At 36.8% G+C, this 16,391-nt stretch overlaps 1 protein-coding gene across 2 annotated transcripts in view; it reads left to right on the forward strand.

The window, feature by feature from the left end:
- Positions 1-951: 951 nt before the first annotated feature.
- Positions 952-16,391, forward strand: part of LOC123527399 (guanine nucleotide-binding protein subunit beta) — a 74,213-nt gene continuing 58,773 nt past the window's right edge. Inside the window, exon 1 of one of the 2 annotated variants that reach the window (XM_045306815.2) lies at positions 952-1,109. The gene's annotated coding sequence lies outside the window, so the exon portion shown is untranslated. Of the gene's footprint in view, positions 1,110-13,438; positions 13,867-16,391 lie in introns of those variants that run through there. The other variant, XM_045306817.2, reaches the window with a different exon arrangement.

The raw sequence follows: 16,391 nt of genomic DNA on the forward strand, positions 1-16,391 counted from the left end.
ACATGTATAAAAGTTTAAACATACATTGTTACAGTTGTATTAGCAAATGCACACGTGGGACAGGATTTTCACTAATTTGCATGTTTAGTGGAGAATCAATGAAAAGCTGTATTAATGTTTTGAAAAAGAATATATACTGGGTATACCAATTACCGGGATATACATATTACCGCGAATGTCCCATTTTGACACTTAACATGAAAAGTGCTTTATATTTTTTCTCTCATTATTCATGCTCAATGTGCTTAGATTTTTAGCAAAACTATTTTTGAAAATTGGAGTGTCTTTCTCTTTATTTCACAATGATCCCAGAAAATAAGGAATTTAGCTAATTGACTGGTCATTATAGTTAAACTTTGCAATTTTTCTCCGCAATTTTTTCAATGAAGTTGCTTTTTTCTGCCATATCTGTTTCATATTTAGTTTGGCCTATTGTAAAATAGAACTGCTTTCTTTGTCTTAGATCAATTTAACAACTTCTTTAGATTGAAAGTTGAAATTCACGGTAATAGGTATATGCCAGAAAATGCTAAAATTGCCCACCTCTGTTCTTTAAATGACAATAGTGGAACTTTTATCTGGTGTTTTGATGATTTTTTTGCCAAAAGTCTAAAGCTAAAATATAAATTAATTAAACAGAACAAAATTTATCCTTTCATACATCCGTTTTGTTATAAATAGAGTACACTGAATATAAGACTCACGGTAATTGGTATACCCAGTATACTAAATATACAAATTATATGCATCGAATGTTAGCCTATATAGTTAGCTATCACCTATACCCTGAAGCAGCGTACTAAATTTGGTCATTTCTCTAATTTCTTTAAAATTGAGATCACATAATCTTATATCTTTAAAAATGTTTTTTTTTCTTTTTTGCATATATTAGTATTTACATGGGTATGCTAATGAGTTGTGACGTCATGTTCCCGTAAGAGTCTGCGCAGTCAAACGTTATATGGCTAGTTTGCAGGTTTAACATTTGTAAATCAGCGCAACCGCACCCATTGTGCATAGAAAATTACGTTCTTGATGCCGGGTGAATAATCAATTTCCGTATATATGAATTTGTGAAAGGCTTTGTGACTAGTTGGTGCACATATAGGGTAAGTCAAGGGCTTTATGTCGCGAATGGAAACCTTTAGAAGTTTTCAAAAGGAAATATTAGCAAATTTCCGATAATACACTGGAGTCCGGTAGCCATCTTGTTTTGTTTACTCCATTCCCCACCCACTTATTCCATCTCTGATTCAGACGTTGTCAGTTATTATATGAAGTTTGTAACGAGATGAATTGCACACGGTCTGTGGTAAATGATGGTCTTGTCTAGAGGGTTCACAACAGTTGTTTTAAAATGGTCAGCACTCGCTGAACTGACTGTGCAAAAATTATTCTTGCCAGAAATAATCGACTTTAGTTTAGAAACAGATTTATTTTTTATGCATATCCCACAACCCTTTTGCATTATAATGTATCATGAAAGAAACATTGGCATATTTCTGTGTAACGTTATAAGGAAACTGACCTGACTTACAGATAGTCCTACATGACGGACCATTTTTCACATGTCAGTTTGCCACAGTTTGGTTATCAGGTCTAGTATATTGCCCGATTGGTGCATCATGCACCGATCGGTGTATCATGCATCAATTGGTGTATTCAACAATACACCGATCAGTGTATTGGCTAACAAAATTTATCAACTGACTGTTATTTCACATGTATTTGATATTTCCGCATCATGGGAAAAACTAAAAAACAACCCTCCGAGGTGAAGTTTTCAAATTATTTCATTATTTTTGAATTGTATTAGGTAAAGTAATGATAAAAACATTCACATGTACCACTTACATATTATTTATTGTCGTACACAACAATTTATAGTGTTAAAAAGCATTTTTGTTTAAGATTTCTCAATGCCACTGCAGCATGTGTTCCGCCATGTTGATATCCGGGTAATTTTGAGTGATTTCCCCTTGATTCGGCGCCTGAACGCTTGAAAAATCAGCATCTGTCAGAAAATTACACTAAAGTATGGTGTCCAAAAAATGACATAAACCAAAATACAGAATTACCGCAAATAATGATTTTTTATTTAAATATCTAAGCAAGTGTTGTATAAGCTACAAGATGAAATAATAAATGCACTCATGCCATTGTGCAGATTGTAAACTAGGGAAAGCAAGTCAGAAAATGACACATATCTGATGTCACTAAATCCATGCTAATCATCACAGAGGAGAGATAATATTGAAATTAAAGAAATTAAAGCTTTAGATAATTATTAACCAAACTCCTTGATCCACTCTTGATTTATATAACATAATGGCTTATATCATTAATAAACCAACATGTTACTAACTTTGATATCACTTCTTATTGATAATACAACTGTTAAATTAAGTTTGAACATTACGAGGTTTCAAAACTGATACTGTGAAAATTTATTTCATATTTCATTATGTCGCTACAGGTACGCCATATAATTTTTATATTCAAGGTAATACGCATGTCATTCAAATTTTGGGATGCTGGGAAAATTGTGTAGCTTTATAAGCGTAGATCCGAATCTAACATGGCTGCGATTGTTTAAGGCAAATGTTATTGAAGGAAATGTGGGTAAAAATCACATTTGTTGGGGTATTTAAATGGTGTTTGTTTACCTGTCAATGAATTATAATTATGTGACAGTGCATTCAATGTAAAAAACGCAAGAAACGCAGCAGTCTGTCAGAAAAAGTGTTGTGGCGTCAGAAAATGGCCGATCTTATCAACAACATGTGAAGGTATCGGAATGCGGTTTTTTCCGGTTCTCGAAATATTTTGTTTTAAAATAGCATCCTACGTGTTGATACACCGATTGGTGTATCGCTGAATACACCAATTGGTGTATGATACACCGATCGGTGCATGATGCACCAATCGGGGGAATATACTAGACCTGGTTATGTCTCACTAGCATCCTGGGACGCTCAATGTTGAAAAAGTTGCAGTGCAAACTGTAGTCCAACTAATTGTAGGGAGTCGTGATAATTTTTGCACAGGTCAAGATCTCTCCTCTACATATAAGATAGCCTTACTCATTTAACTTATCATAATATACTGGTCAGACTTGCTTTGATAAACGATAAACATTAATATTCATGTAGAAACTTCAGATGGGTTGAATTAACAGAAATATTCAGAATTAGTTTGGACGTGACGGAGACGGTGACGGTCAAAGATTATCACGCTGTCCCGAAACGTCCTATTATTTGGACTACATACAAAATAGGATGGACTTTTTCTGTGGTGAACCTTCTACGATGATTCTATGCAGGGATTTTTAAATTGCATTTTAAGTTTAACTATTGAAAAAACAAGATATTACTGAAATTTTAAGATACCTGGAAAGTATATCCATTTTTGTTCATTCAGTCAGGGTTGGTTTTTTAGCTCATCTGATTTTTTGAAAAAAAATGATGAGTTATTGTCATCACTTGAGCGGTTGTCGGCGTCGGCGTCTGCGTCGGCGTTGCCTGGTTAAGTTTTATGTTTAGGTCAGCTTTTCTCCTAAACTATCAAAGCTATTGCTTTGAAACTTGGAATACTTGTTCACCATCATAAGCTGACCCTGTATAGCAAGAAACTTAACTCCATCTTGCTTTTTGCAAGACTTATGGCCCCTTTTGTACTTAGAAAATATCAGATTTCTTGGTTAAGTTTTATGTTTAGGTCAACTTTTCTCCTAAACTATCAAAGCTATTGCTTTGAAACTTGGAATACTTGTTCACCATCATAAGCAGACCCTGTACATCAAGAAACATAACTCCATCTTGCTTTTTGCAAGAATTATTGCCCCTTTTGGACTTAGAAAATCAGTTTTCTTGGTTAAGTTTTATGTTTAGGTCAGTTTTTATCCTAAACTATCAAAGCTATTGCTTTAAAACTTGCAACACTTGTTCACCATCATAAGCTGACCCTGTACAGCAAGAAACATAACTCCATCCTGCTTTTTGCAAGATTTATGGCCCCTTTTGGACTTAGAAAATATCAGATTTCTTGGTTAAGTTTTATGTTTAGGTCAACTTTTTCTCTTAAACTATCAAAGCTATTGCTTTGAAACTTGCAACACTTGTTCACCATCATAAGCTGACCCTGTACATGACTCCATCCTGCTTTTTGCAATAATTATTGCCCCTTTTGGACTTAGAAAATCATTTTCTTGGTTGACTATTATGTTTAAGTCAACTTTTCTCATAAACTATCAAAGCTATTGCTTTAAAACTTGCAACAGTTTTTCACCATCATAAGTGGACACTGTACATCAAGAAACATAACTCTATCCTGCTTTTTGCAAGAATGATGGCCCTTTTTAGACTTAGAAAATCATGGGTAAGACAATATTTCTATTATACAGAAAAAATCAGATGAGCGTCAGCACCCGCAAGGCGGTGCTCTTGTTTTACTAGGAGGGGAAGGGGCTCGGGCCTGTGATTTGGGGGAAAAAATACCCAGTATTTACGTGAAGGGGAATGAAAAACGTAATGCAAAGTAGGGCTGTAACGAATACACGAAGGGGCGAATATGGTATGTATCACGAATACAGGGTGACGAATGCGAATATTTATTCATGAATATGAATTATATACTAAAAGGTCACTGAACATTATGTTGCTTTTGCCAACAAGATATTACAGTCTGCTGACTAGATTATAGTACTTACTGGGTACTCAAAACACTGTGATTGTGAACTAATACAGTTCAAAAGTAAAAAAAATACACACAATGTAAGCTTAAAGAGCTTTGGATTCAAATGACTTAAACTGTCAACTGCTGGGTTTTTTTTCGGCCTTTTTTATAGCCGTTATTGGGCTATATTCCCAATGCCAAAAAGTATATATTTTTCCCAAAATTAGTGCAATAATTCCCAATCTACATTTTGAAAAAAATTTCATCAAAATTGCACAAACATTGACCAAATTATGGACAATTTTGTAATGGCAGTATGTTAAAGAGGTTGTACAATGTGAAACAAGTGTATGAGAAAGTACTTAAACACTCCCTTACTGTATCCTATGAGACTAAATATTTCCCAATTTGGAACATTTACGCGTTAAAATTCCCAATATTGGTGGTATAGTCTATGTTCCCATACCAGAAAGAAAAAAACCCTGAACTGTTTGGCAAAAAAATGACTAGAGGCGATTAAAAACTGACGTGTATTTGGCAGGAGGATCCCCTATTTCAACGGTTTACTCGTTGCTCAACATGTTGTTTATGTAGACAGTTTTCGGATGTCAGAAAATGGGAATTCCCACATGTTCAGTTGAAATCAAATATTAATTATATAAATTTTATTATGAATTCAGTCACTTTTCAAACCCAGAAAGTTGGGCATTGTGCTCACTGCTACAAGTAGACACCGTCATATATATAACTGAAAAATTGTTGGGAAAGACGTTAAACCGAACACACACACACACACACCCAGAAAATTATGAAAAGCATTTTATTAATGGTAAACCAGCATCAAATATCGGCTCTATGACTTACCAAATCAATGTCTTGAAAATATTTGTACAGTTATTTTTAGAGCGACGCAGCGGGGCGCCCACCCTGCCTTTTTCCACCATGCTGCCCTTAAAATACTGCCTTTGATCGTCTGCTAAATCCTGCCATTTTCCCTGTTGACATGCCTCGCCGATAGGGCTGGGTACCGCCTTGAAAAAAATACCGCGGTATACCACGTTTTTTTCCTAATTACCACGGTATACCACCATATTTATCATAAGACTTACAGCATAAAGATATTGAAAAACTCTCAGAAATACTTAATTTATTATGAGCAACAAACTAGAATTAAAGAATTAAAAAAAAAAATACACTGGAATATTAACTTGACTAATGACTAGTTAGATTAATGACCCTTAGTAATACGGAATACGCCATACTCTAGGGAAGCACTGGGTCACATGTATATAGGCCGCGCTTGTTTGAAGTTCGATTCGTGCACCCGTTTGATAAACCAGTAACGTTTACAAATAGTATGAAGGCTTCATCAAATCGTTTTCAAACAGAAAATAATAGATTTCGACTCAACATTTTCCATACTATTTATTTCTTTTTTTAAAACATGCAAATACATACCAGGATATTTTAAACTATCCTCATTTAAACAAGAAGTTGGGACTCGCCGAATTTACCAGACTCAAAGTAAAAACAAGTGCGCCCATGACGTCATCCGTCTATACGGAATAATCTGGAGGTTTTCGAAGGTTTTGACTGGGGATCACGCGGTCGATCATACATGTTCATTGCACCATTGGGTGGTTATTTTTGGAAACTAATAATAGTAGCATCGAAATTCCAGAGATATAAATCGGAAAATCATGCATGGTGTCAATTGCTGTTACGGAAGGCTACATCGACAATGTAAATTAAAAATAAACAGAAGTAGGGATAATGTTGATAAAATACCGGTATTCCCCGATGGCACCGCGGTATCGTACCACGGGAAGATGGTACCACGGTTACCGGTATACCGGTAATACCGCGCACCTCTACTCGCTGATGTTTTGATCAGCAAAGAACGTCACGGCGAGTGCACACAGGTAATGGGAATCAATGAAGAGTTAAAACTAATTGATAAAGAGTACGGATCCTTGGTAATGTAAAAAAGGTGTTTGTAAGTGTCTAGCTGATTACCCAGCACGTGAAAATGTCCTGTAAGATTTCTTTGTGCAAAATTTAAATTAGACCGTTGTTTAGCATAATAATAAGTATATATCAGTGCAGTTTGATTTTTCTGTAATTTCAGCTAGAAAATGCACAAATTTTAATGAATATCGAAAGCAAAAGTAAGTTTAGAATGTCCGTTCACGAGTCTTATTACACCCGATGTTGTCGGGAATTTTTCCATAAATTCCTTCAAAAAGCTGACTTGTGTATTTTTTAGCTCACCTGAGCACAAAGTGCTCATGGTGAGCTATTGTGATCATGCTGTGTCCGTCGTGCGTGCGTCTATTCATACGTCCATCGTCGACATATGTGTTTAAACAACATCTCCAAAACCAATGAATGGATTTTGATGAAACTTTGCCATGATGTTCTTTGGGTGGTCCTCTACCAAAGTTGTTCAAACAGTTCCGCTTGGTTGCACATAGGGTCGCCAGAGCTAAAAATAGAAAAAACTTCAAACGACATCTCCTAAACTGATAGTACGATTTTGAAATAATTTCACACAAAATGTCACCCTCTACCAAGATTTTCAAATTATACTGATTTGTCAAAAAACATGGCCACTAGGGGGAATGGTCACTTTTCTCTATATGTATATAGTGGAAACTTTAAAAATCTTCTTGTGCGAAACTGCAAGCCCGATTTTAGAATAAATTAATTTTACACAAATGGTCCTTGTGTGACCCTCTATCAAGATTGTTAAAATTATTTTGATTTGTCAAAAAACGTGGTCACTTTTCCAAATGTGTGTATAGTGGAAACTTTAAAAATCTTGTGTGAAACTGCTGGCTCGATTTTAGAATAATTATACACAAATGGTCCTTGTGTGACACTCTACCAAGATTGTTCAAATTATTTTGATTTGTCAAAAAACATAGCCACCAGAGGGTGTGGTCACTTACCAATATGTATGTAGTGGAAACTTCAAAAATATTGCTTCGTGAAACTTCTGGCCTGATTTTTAAAATAATTTTACACAAATGGTCCTTGCGTGACCCTCTACCAAGATTGTTCAGATTATTTTGATTCGTCAGAAACAAGGCTGCTAGAGGCCGTGGTCACTTTTCCCTATTTGTCCCTATATGTATATTGTGGAAACTTGAAAAACCTTGTTTGAAACTGTTAGCACAATTTTAAAAAGTTAGGTTGGCCATGACCAGCAGATGACCCCTATTGATTTTGATGTCATTAGGTCAAAGGTCAAGAACACATTGGCCAGGAACAGTTAAACGGTTTCTAATCTTCTTGTCCAAAATCAAGGGCCTATGGCTTTGATATTTGGTATGTAGCATAATCTAGTGGTCCTCTACCAAGATTGTTCAGATTATTTCCCTGGGGTCAAATATGGCCCCACCCTGGGGGTCACATGGTTTATATAGACTTATATAGGAAATAACTTAGAAAAACCTCTTGTCCAAAACCACAGGGCCTAGGGCTTTGATATTTTGTATATGACATCATTGAGTGGTCCTCTACTAAGATTGTTCAAATTATTCCCCTAGGGTCAAATGTGGCTCCGCCCTGGGGGTCACATGGTTTACATAGACTTATATAGGGGAAAAACTTTGAAAATCTTCTTGTCCAAACCACAAAGACTATGGCTTTGATATTTTGTTATGTAGCATCATTTAAAAAGATAGAGTCAGAGCGCGCGCTTTGTGTGACGTCAGTATAAAGAAAAAGGTTTCACGACAAGGTAAATGAATAATTTATTGCAGATGAGGCGGAGTTAACCTGTCAGGATTACTCCAAAAATAGCTTCAGCTTCACAGTTTTTGTGACGTAAACATGCAACTTTATCAATTTGAAAAACGTTGAAAAGGCAATTTGATCTGCAAACAGTAGTAGTTACACTTTTTCATAAGCTTTTAAAAAATAACATGTATTTTTCGAATATTAATGAATTCAGATGACTTTGTAAGTATTGCAGACGGCATGTTCAGGGTTCTCAGGAACGCTTAATTCTGCGTATTTGTACACATACTTTTTAGAAAAGGACGTCAGAATAGTCCACGGGAAGCATAAAAAATTGTCGGACGCATAGCTTACCAAGTACACAAAAAAACTACTTGTCAGAAGTTATTTTGTCTGTCAATCAAAGGCGGAGTTTGCTATGGCTGCTTTGCGCTCTCGCCCAATCAGAGATCATTGTTTTTCAATAACCTTATCAGACTACCGGAAAGTCGTCGGTCCGAAGGACATGACCGCAAAATTTTGATCCGGTCCGCGGTTTCTTAATCCTGATTCAGTCCGATTCAGTCCGACTGACCGGCATTTATCGTACCCTGAGAACATCTCGGACAACATATCAAAATGGCGTCACTTACATATTTTGCCGGGGCATAACCAGGAAAGAAACGTAAATTAACGCCCAACAATCATAGTGAAAGGAAACAAATGTATGAAAATAAGAGGGTTGACCGAACATTTAACGAGAAATGAACTAAAAATCACATCTGGCTTGAATATGATGGAGAAAAGCAACATATGCGGTACACTGACAATTTCTTCGGTGCAGCATATTATTTTTCGGTCTGGCAGATTTTTAGGCATTGCTGGACCAAATGTCCTGCCATTTTTTCCAACTTTCCTGAAGTCTGCCATATGGTTGATTAAGGGAGTACTGTTTATGTAATAGATTTAATCAACACGCGACAAACATGCCTTTGATTTATGTGATAAGTGTGTTGGACAATTTATTTTCATAACATGTGGCTCACTTGTTTTTTGTATTCGCTGCAAATTTAGATAATTGAATTAAAATTAAATGATGAAAGTAGCGTAGTTTGCAGGACAGTGTAACTGAACTTAATTGTGATGTTATTCGCAGCTGTTCCCGAATTAGTGTGACAATAATTGACTTGCTTTGTTTCCACAATGGATGCGCTACAAAATATATTTCAAACGCCGACATTGTTCGGTGAATTACAGTATTAAATTTTTGAATAATATTCAAATCAGTGCAAAGCTCCAATTCAGAGTCAAGCACTGAGAAAAGTCAAGCATGCTGTCTTACGGACAGCTCTTGTTAATACAATTATGGAATGCTCCTCATTATGCCCCCCTTTGAAGAAGGAGGGGTATATTGTTTTGCAGATGTCGGTCGGTCTGTATGTAGACCAATCTGTTTTCAGATGATAACTCAAGAAAGCTTGGGCCTAGGATCATGAAAGTTGACAGGAAGGTTGGTCATCACCTGCAGATGACCCCTAATGATTTTGAGATCTGTATGTCAAAGGTCAAGGTCACAGTGACCCAGAACATTTAAACGGTTTCCGGATGATAACTCAAGAACACTTGGGCTTAGGATCATGAAAGTTGATAGGGAGGTTGGTCTGACCAGCAGATAACCCCTATTGATTTTGCGGTCTGTAGGCTAAAGGTCAAGGTCACATTGACCCGGAATAGTTAAACCCTTTCCAGGTAATACCTTGAGAACGCTTGGGCCTAGGATCACTAAACTTTGATTTTAAGGTCAGTAGATCAAAGGTCAAGATCACAGTGACCCAGAACATTTAAACCGTTTCCAGACAATAACTTGAGAATGCTTGGGCCTAGGATCATGAAACTTGATAGGGAGGTTGGTCATGACCTGTAGATGACCCCAATAGATTTTAAGATCTGTAGGCTAAAGGTCAAGGTCACATTGACCCGGAACAGTTAAACCCTTTCCAGATGATACCTTGAGAACACTTGGGCCTAGGATCACTAAACCTGATAGGGAGTTTGATCATGACCAGGAGATGACCCCTGTTGATTTTGAGGTCAATAGGTCAAAGGTCAATGTCACATTGACCCACCCAGAACAGTAGAATTATGTGTCTTCCCCCCCCCCCCCCCCCCCCCGTCTGCTGGGGGAGACATATTGTTTTTGCCCTGTCTGTCCGTCCGTCTGTCTGTACCAGAACAGTAAAACGTTTGTTTACAGTGAGCAAATAATTTCTGTTCTTGTGCAATTACTGAATGCATCAAGGGGGGCATTTTTTGTTCGACAAGCTCTTGTTAACATAAGGCTGATGCATTGCTTGATTAAGGTAGTAATGTTAAAAATATTGCAATAACTTGATACAGTCTTAAAGTTAACAGTCAGGGTTCTCACTAGCAATTTCAAGTTTCAGTCCTGGGACTCCCAAAGCTGAAAAAGTTGCAGTCCCAACTACTGACTTGACTGACGGACAGACAAACTTTCGTCAAAACACAGGCCTCTATTTACTGTCAAATTAAGTGTAGACCGACAGACATTTTGTAATCACAAGTCTTCACCCAAATATTGTTAAGGTGAGATAAAAAGGTAAAGGTAAAATAGGTAAAAATGTAGTCAAAAATTAATGTAGGGCAAAATCACCCCTGGACAACCCCCGTTTCTGGTCTTCCTGGACGAAATTCTTGTGAAATTATCAAGGTGGACAAAATCACCCTTGTGAAAATATCAAGTTGGACAAAATCACCCTTGTGATAATTTTTTCTTTGCCTTTTTATTTCAGAATGGAAACGTATATAAACGTACAGTAAAAAGAAAATATATGAACAATTATACTTTTATTTTAATACTTATTAAGAGCATAACGTGAAAACATTCGGTCTAAAATACATTAAGAATGCACAGTATGTCTATGATCAACATATTAATAAATGCTTCTTCAGTAACATAAGCGATTTTGCAGAATAATAATCACATTACTAAGACCGACATTGACAGCATCTTAAATTTACTCGGACATTCATAATTAAGCCTAATCATCACGTTTTCTAAAATCATCTTGAAAACTGCCTGGTGGTAATTATTATGTGAGAAAACAATCGAAGTTACTTCAAACACTACGTAATCCGTCGTTTACAATTAGAAATTGTCACCTATGCAATCACGCCGACAATCACATGTATAAGAGTTGATCATACATATGCCGCCTGTCTCGCAGTGTAGTGGAAACGGGCAATGCTGATTGGCTATACGCGGCTATCGGTGACAAGCAAGTAACTCCGCCCACATATTTTGCTTTGAGTCAAACCTTGTGTATTCGCAGGTTTACGTAATCAATTAATTTTCATTGCGTCTCACTGGAGAAACATGCGTCCGGGGACTCCCAAGCTGCAATAAACACGCATATACCGGGACCAATTATGCGTACAGGGACGCTGATTTCGGCGTTTCTGAGAACCCTGACATTGTTTTGCACTGTATTGCAGTTTTTATACGCCCGAAGGGACATATTATGTTATGACACTGGTGTCCGTCTGTCCGTTAGCAATTTCGTGTCCGCTCTGTAACTCTTGAACCCCTTGAAGGATTTCAAGGAAACTTTACACAAATGTTCACCACACCGAGACGATGTGCAGACCGCATGTTTTGGATGACTTGCTTCAAGGTCAAGGTCACACTTCGGGGTCAAAAGTCATATCAGTTTGTTTCGTGTCCGCTCTGTAACTCTTGAACTGCTGGAAGGATTTCAAAGAAACTTGGCAGAAATGTTCACCACATTGTAACGATGTGCAGAGCGCATGTTCCGGATGACTCGCTTCAAGGTCAAGGTCACACTTAAGGGTCAAAGGTCATATATGACTTTGCTTTGTGTATATTGCTCTGCATTGCAGTGGTCTTGTTTTTATTTGGCAGATCTCTTTTTATGCCCCCGAAGGGAGGCATATAGTTTTTGAACCGTCTGTCGGTCTGTCAGTCTGTCCGCAATTTTCGTGTCCAGTCCATATCTTTGTCATCGATGGATGGATTTTCAAATAACTTGGCATGAATGTGTACCACAGTAAGACGACGTGTCATGCGCAAGACCCAGGTCCGTAGCTCAATGGTCAAGTTAGACGTTAAAGGATAGTGCATTGATGGGCGTGTCCGGTCCATATCTTTGTCATTGATGGATGGATTTTCAAATGACTTGGCATGAACGTCGTCTTACTGTGTTACACATTCATGCCAAGTTATTTGAAAATCCATCCATCGATGGATGACAAAGATATGGACTGGACACGAAAAATGCGGACAGACCGACAGACAGACAGACAGTTCAAAAACTATATGCCTCCCTTCGGGGGGCATAAAAATCTGCTTTTGTACAATGGATCAATAATCAGTCTTGAAAAACAGTTTAACTTACTAGAAAAAGAGAAAATAAAAAAAAGTTTGGTGAGAACCCTGACATTGTGGGGCTTAAACCTACGCCCTCCCAATAAAATTAGTCAAAGTAGGGTTATGGTATAGGAATTAAGGAGGTACACTACATTAATCTCCAGTTAAGTACAGGGATCTCAAAGTTCATTAAAAAGATGAGGGTTTGAAATTGACACAGGAGCTGTATTCTGTTTCATCAATAGTGGGCACCTAAAAATGCCTGTTAGAGAATCTATGGCAGACTGGTACATTGTATAAAGAAGCCTTTTCTCATTATCCTGTATCAGCAACATAAAATAGTTTTGCAGTTCCAGCAAGACAGTGTTAAAGTATATTTCATTGAAACATAAATTCAACATGCAAGTCGCCTCTTACTTAGTCTTATAAAAAGAAATTAATCAAAAGATTGATTCCAAAATTAGTTTTTCTCTTTGACTTGTAACAAGTGAAAAATCTATACACTGAGGCTGATTGTGTCTATAAATAGCAGTATGTTAATCATTACACACTGGAAGAAGAAAAGCACTAGCTGGCAATCAATATCGGCAGACATTTTCCTCCTCTAGTCATTTCTCTAGTTCTTCCTTGGAATAACAGCATGAAACTTGGATCTGGTTCTAAAACATTTTATTAAAGATCTCTTTGTGAATACTTTAATGTAATTGGGGATTTTTTTTAGAAGTTTTAAGCTTTGCAATACATTTGGTAAGGAGGATTTTGTCGGCCAGCCATTTTTGTGGGTAGTCTGCCCAGGATTTCAGCTTTAATGGGTGTGTTATGTGACATAATTTTACATAAGTATTAAAGTAATTTTGGGAATAGTTGTTCTTGTTTTCTTCACTTTTGCAAAGGCTTGGAATAAACGTAAGAAGGAAAAAGTAGAAAATGTGACTACAGGTTATGAATTGACTGGATGTAGAATTAGATATATTTTGGCTTTGGGCCAGATGTTTTATCTGTTACATTTGTATTAAATATATTGGAAGAAGATTATAATATATTCCAGTTTTGAAGTTTAAAAGGTGAGATTATTTCTGTTATAGGTTAGTATATTTATGTAATGGTAGATTAAATATTAATGATGATCCACTTTTTTTTAGATTGCACATAATGGGACAACTGTTCCACAAAGTGTTAAGATATTGTATATATTTCATGTCCTGCAAGTATGCAAAATTGTTTGCTTGTGGGTTGTGTCATATTTGGCATTCATGCTATCTTGAAGTTAAGCTGTGGCTGTCTGATAGTAGTTGGACATTTCTTGGGCCTATTTATATATGGGACTTCAGACTAGGAGAATGCAGAAAAAGTCCTGTTGTAATTTTCCAGTGCTTGTATTTTCTGCAATATTTCAATGCCTTGATTGTTAATATAATTATGATAGGTGTACAGCTTATTTAGTTATTAGTTTTAATACTAGGCTAACTGCCCTTCAGAACAAGGCACATCAGTATCTCCAGTCAGAATTTTAGCTGCCTTCACAGGGGTCAGACTGGCTTTCATTTTCTCTAAGCTACAGGTTTGGTATTGCCAAATACCTAAATTATACCTGACAAGCTTTATAGCTCACCTGATCACAAAGTGTTTGGGGTGAGCTATTGTGACACACTTTCATTTAAACAACATCTCCTCCTATACCACCAGGCCAATTTTAATGAAACGTCATCAGGGCCAGCAAAACCAAATGAGTTGCTTGAGTCGTATATTTGAGGGTCCGGGCAACCAAACTTTTTGCATTTTGTCTGTTGACAAGTGAGAATTGAGCATCTGCTTCACAATGTTCGACAGAAATTCCATTTTAAACTTCGCTCAGATCTAACTTCTAAGCAGTATTCATACCATTTACATGCCAATGGCATAGTTCAAGCTCCGCTTGCTTCAGGTACTTGCGAGATTCTCGCGAGAAGAGGGAAAGCGAATCACCAGAGGTGATTGTACTTGGCCAATAACTGACGCTGTTACGTCTTTGACACTGTGTTAATTGTCAACATGTGCGTTAGCAAAAGAACACATTTTGTAAACAAATTGTTGCTTATACAAGGGTTTTATTGGCATTGCTACATAATCCGATAATTTATCTGGTATACATGGTAAATGAACGACTTGTTTAGAAATATTTTACTACAAGAAATGACCAGTTGCAGACTTTCATTGATTAACTGGTCTTTTGCATTTTTCTTTTATTTTCGACAATTTTCTACTCATTTTTATTCAAGTGAGATACTGTTCATGCCAAACTGGTGACTCGGTGTTAATAGTAGATAAATCCTTTCACCTTACCTTCATACAGCACACGTTGGGAATTTTTAAAACAACTATTTACCGAATTTTGGATTTAAAAATAATCCTTACGTAAGAAATGATGTTACTACTATTAAAGAAAATGAACAGTCACATCAATGGATCTTATCCAGGCCAAACTTAAAATATTCTTTGTTTCCCCATCCCGACCCAAGCAGGTGAAGTATGGGTAGGTAGGTAGGTAAAATATTTTTTTTTGAAATTTGTAGGAATAACTGCAAGGAGAATACCAACACTCTAAAATTTAAATAGGTACCAAGTTTACATGTATTCAGTCTGAATGCCTTTCTGCAAAATGACCAAGTGATTCTTGTGAAGCACATACTATATTTTTCTTTCACTCCTTGCCTGTTAGCTATAATTAAGGTATTTGGTTGCAATGTTTCTTCATTGTCAATAGTAAAGGGTTCACTATTTTCGGTGGTGGACAGTTTTACGCTAAACTGGCTATTATCAATTGCTGCATTTACTGTGGTTTCAATTTCTCTATCACCAACAGCTTCGTCAACAATGTCACACATTGTCAACTTCGTCGACAACTTGCAAATTTTATTGTTAACCAGCGAACGATTTGTGTTTCCATTTTTTATAGTTACGGAGATGCAAACTGAATGCTCCGCCATTTTCTAATTTGTCATCTCAAAGCGTCTTTTTACCACCAACTGTTCTAATACTTACTTGCGCCAATGCGATACAGATCAAAAGATCGGTTTCGTACTCAAACTAATTCGAAATATGCATTTTTTGTCACAGGTTTTTTCGTACAAATTAAAAAAAAATTTAATTTCGGTTTCAGCGTTAAAATTTTTTGGGTCGCGCCAATTTTTTCGAGTCGGTCGTGGATGGGGAAACAAACAATATTTTATTTTAGGCCCCAGAAACAAAATAAAACAAGAGCTTGTAGAACATGAAATGCCCCTTCGATACATTCAGTAACTGCACAAGGAACAGAAATTTTCAGGTCATTGTGACCTTGACCTTCGACTACTGACCTCAAAATCAATAGGGGTCATCTGCTGGTCATGAGCAACCTCCCTATTATGTTTCGTGATCCAAAGTCCAAGCGTTCTCAAGTTACCATCCGGAAATGGTATAACTGTTCCAGGCCACTGTAACCTGACCTTTGACCTACTGACCTGAAAATCAATAGGGGTTGTCTGCTGGTCATGATCAACTTCCTTACTAAGTTTTGTGATCCTAGGCTCAAGCCTCCTCAAGTTATTGTCCAGAAATGGTGCAGTGATTT

Source organism: Mercenaria mercenaria, chromosome 14 (genome assembly GCF_021730395.1).
Source record: "Mercenaria mercenaria strain notata chromosome 14, MADL_Memer_1, whole genome shotgun sequence".
Taxonomy (NCBI): Eukaryota; Metazoa; Mollusca; class Bivalvia; order Venerida; family Veneridae; genus Mercenaria; species Mercenaria mercenaria.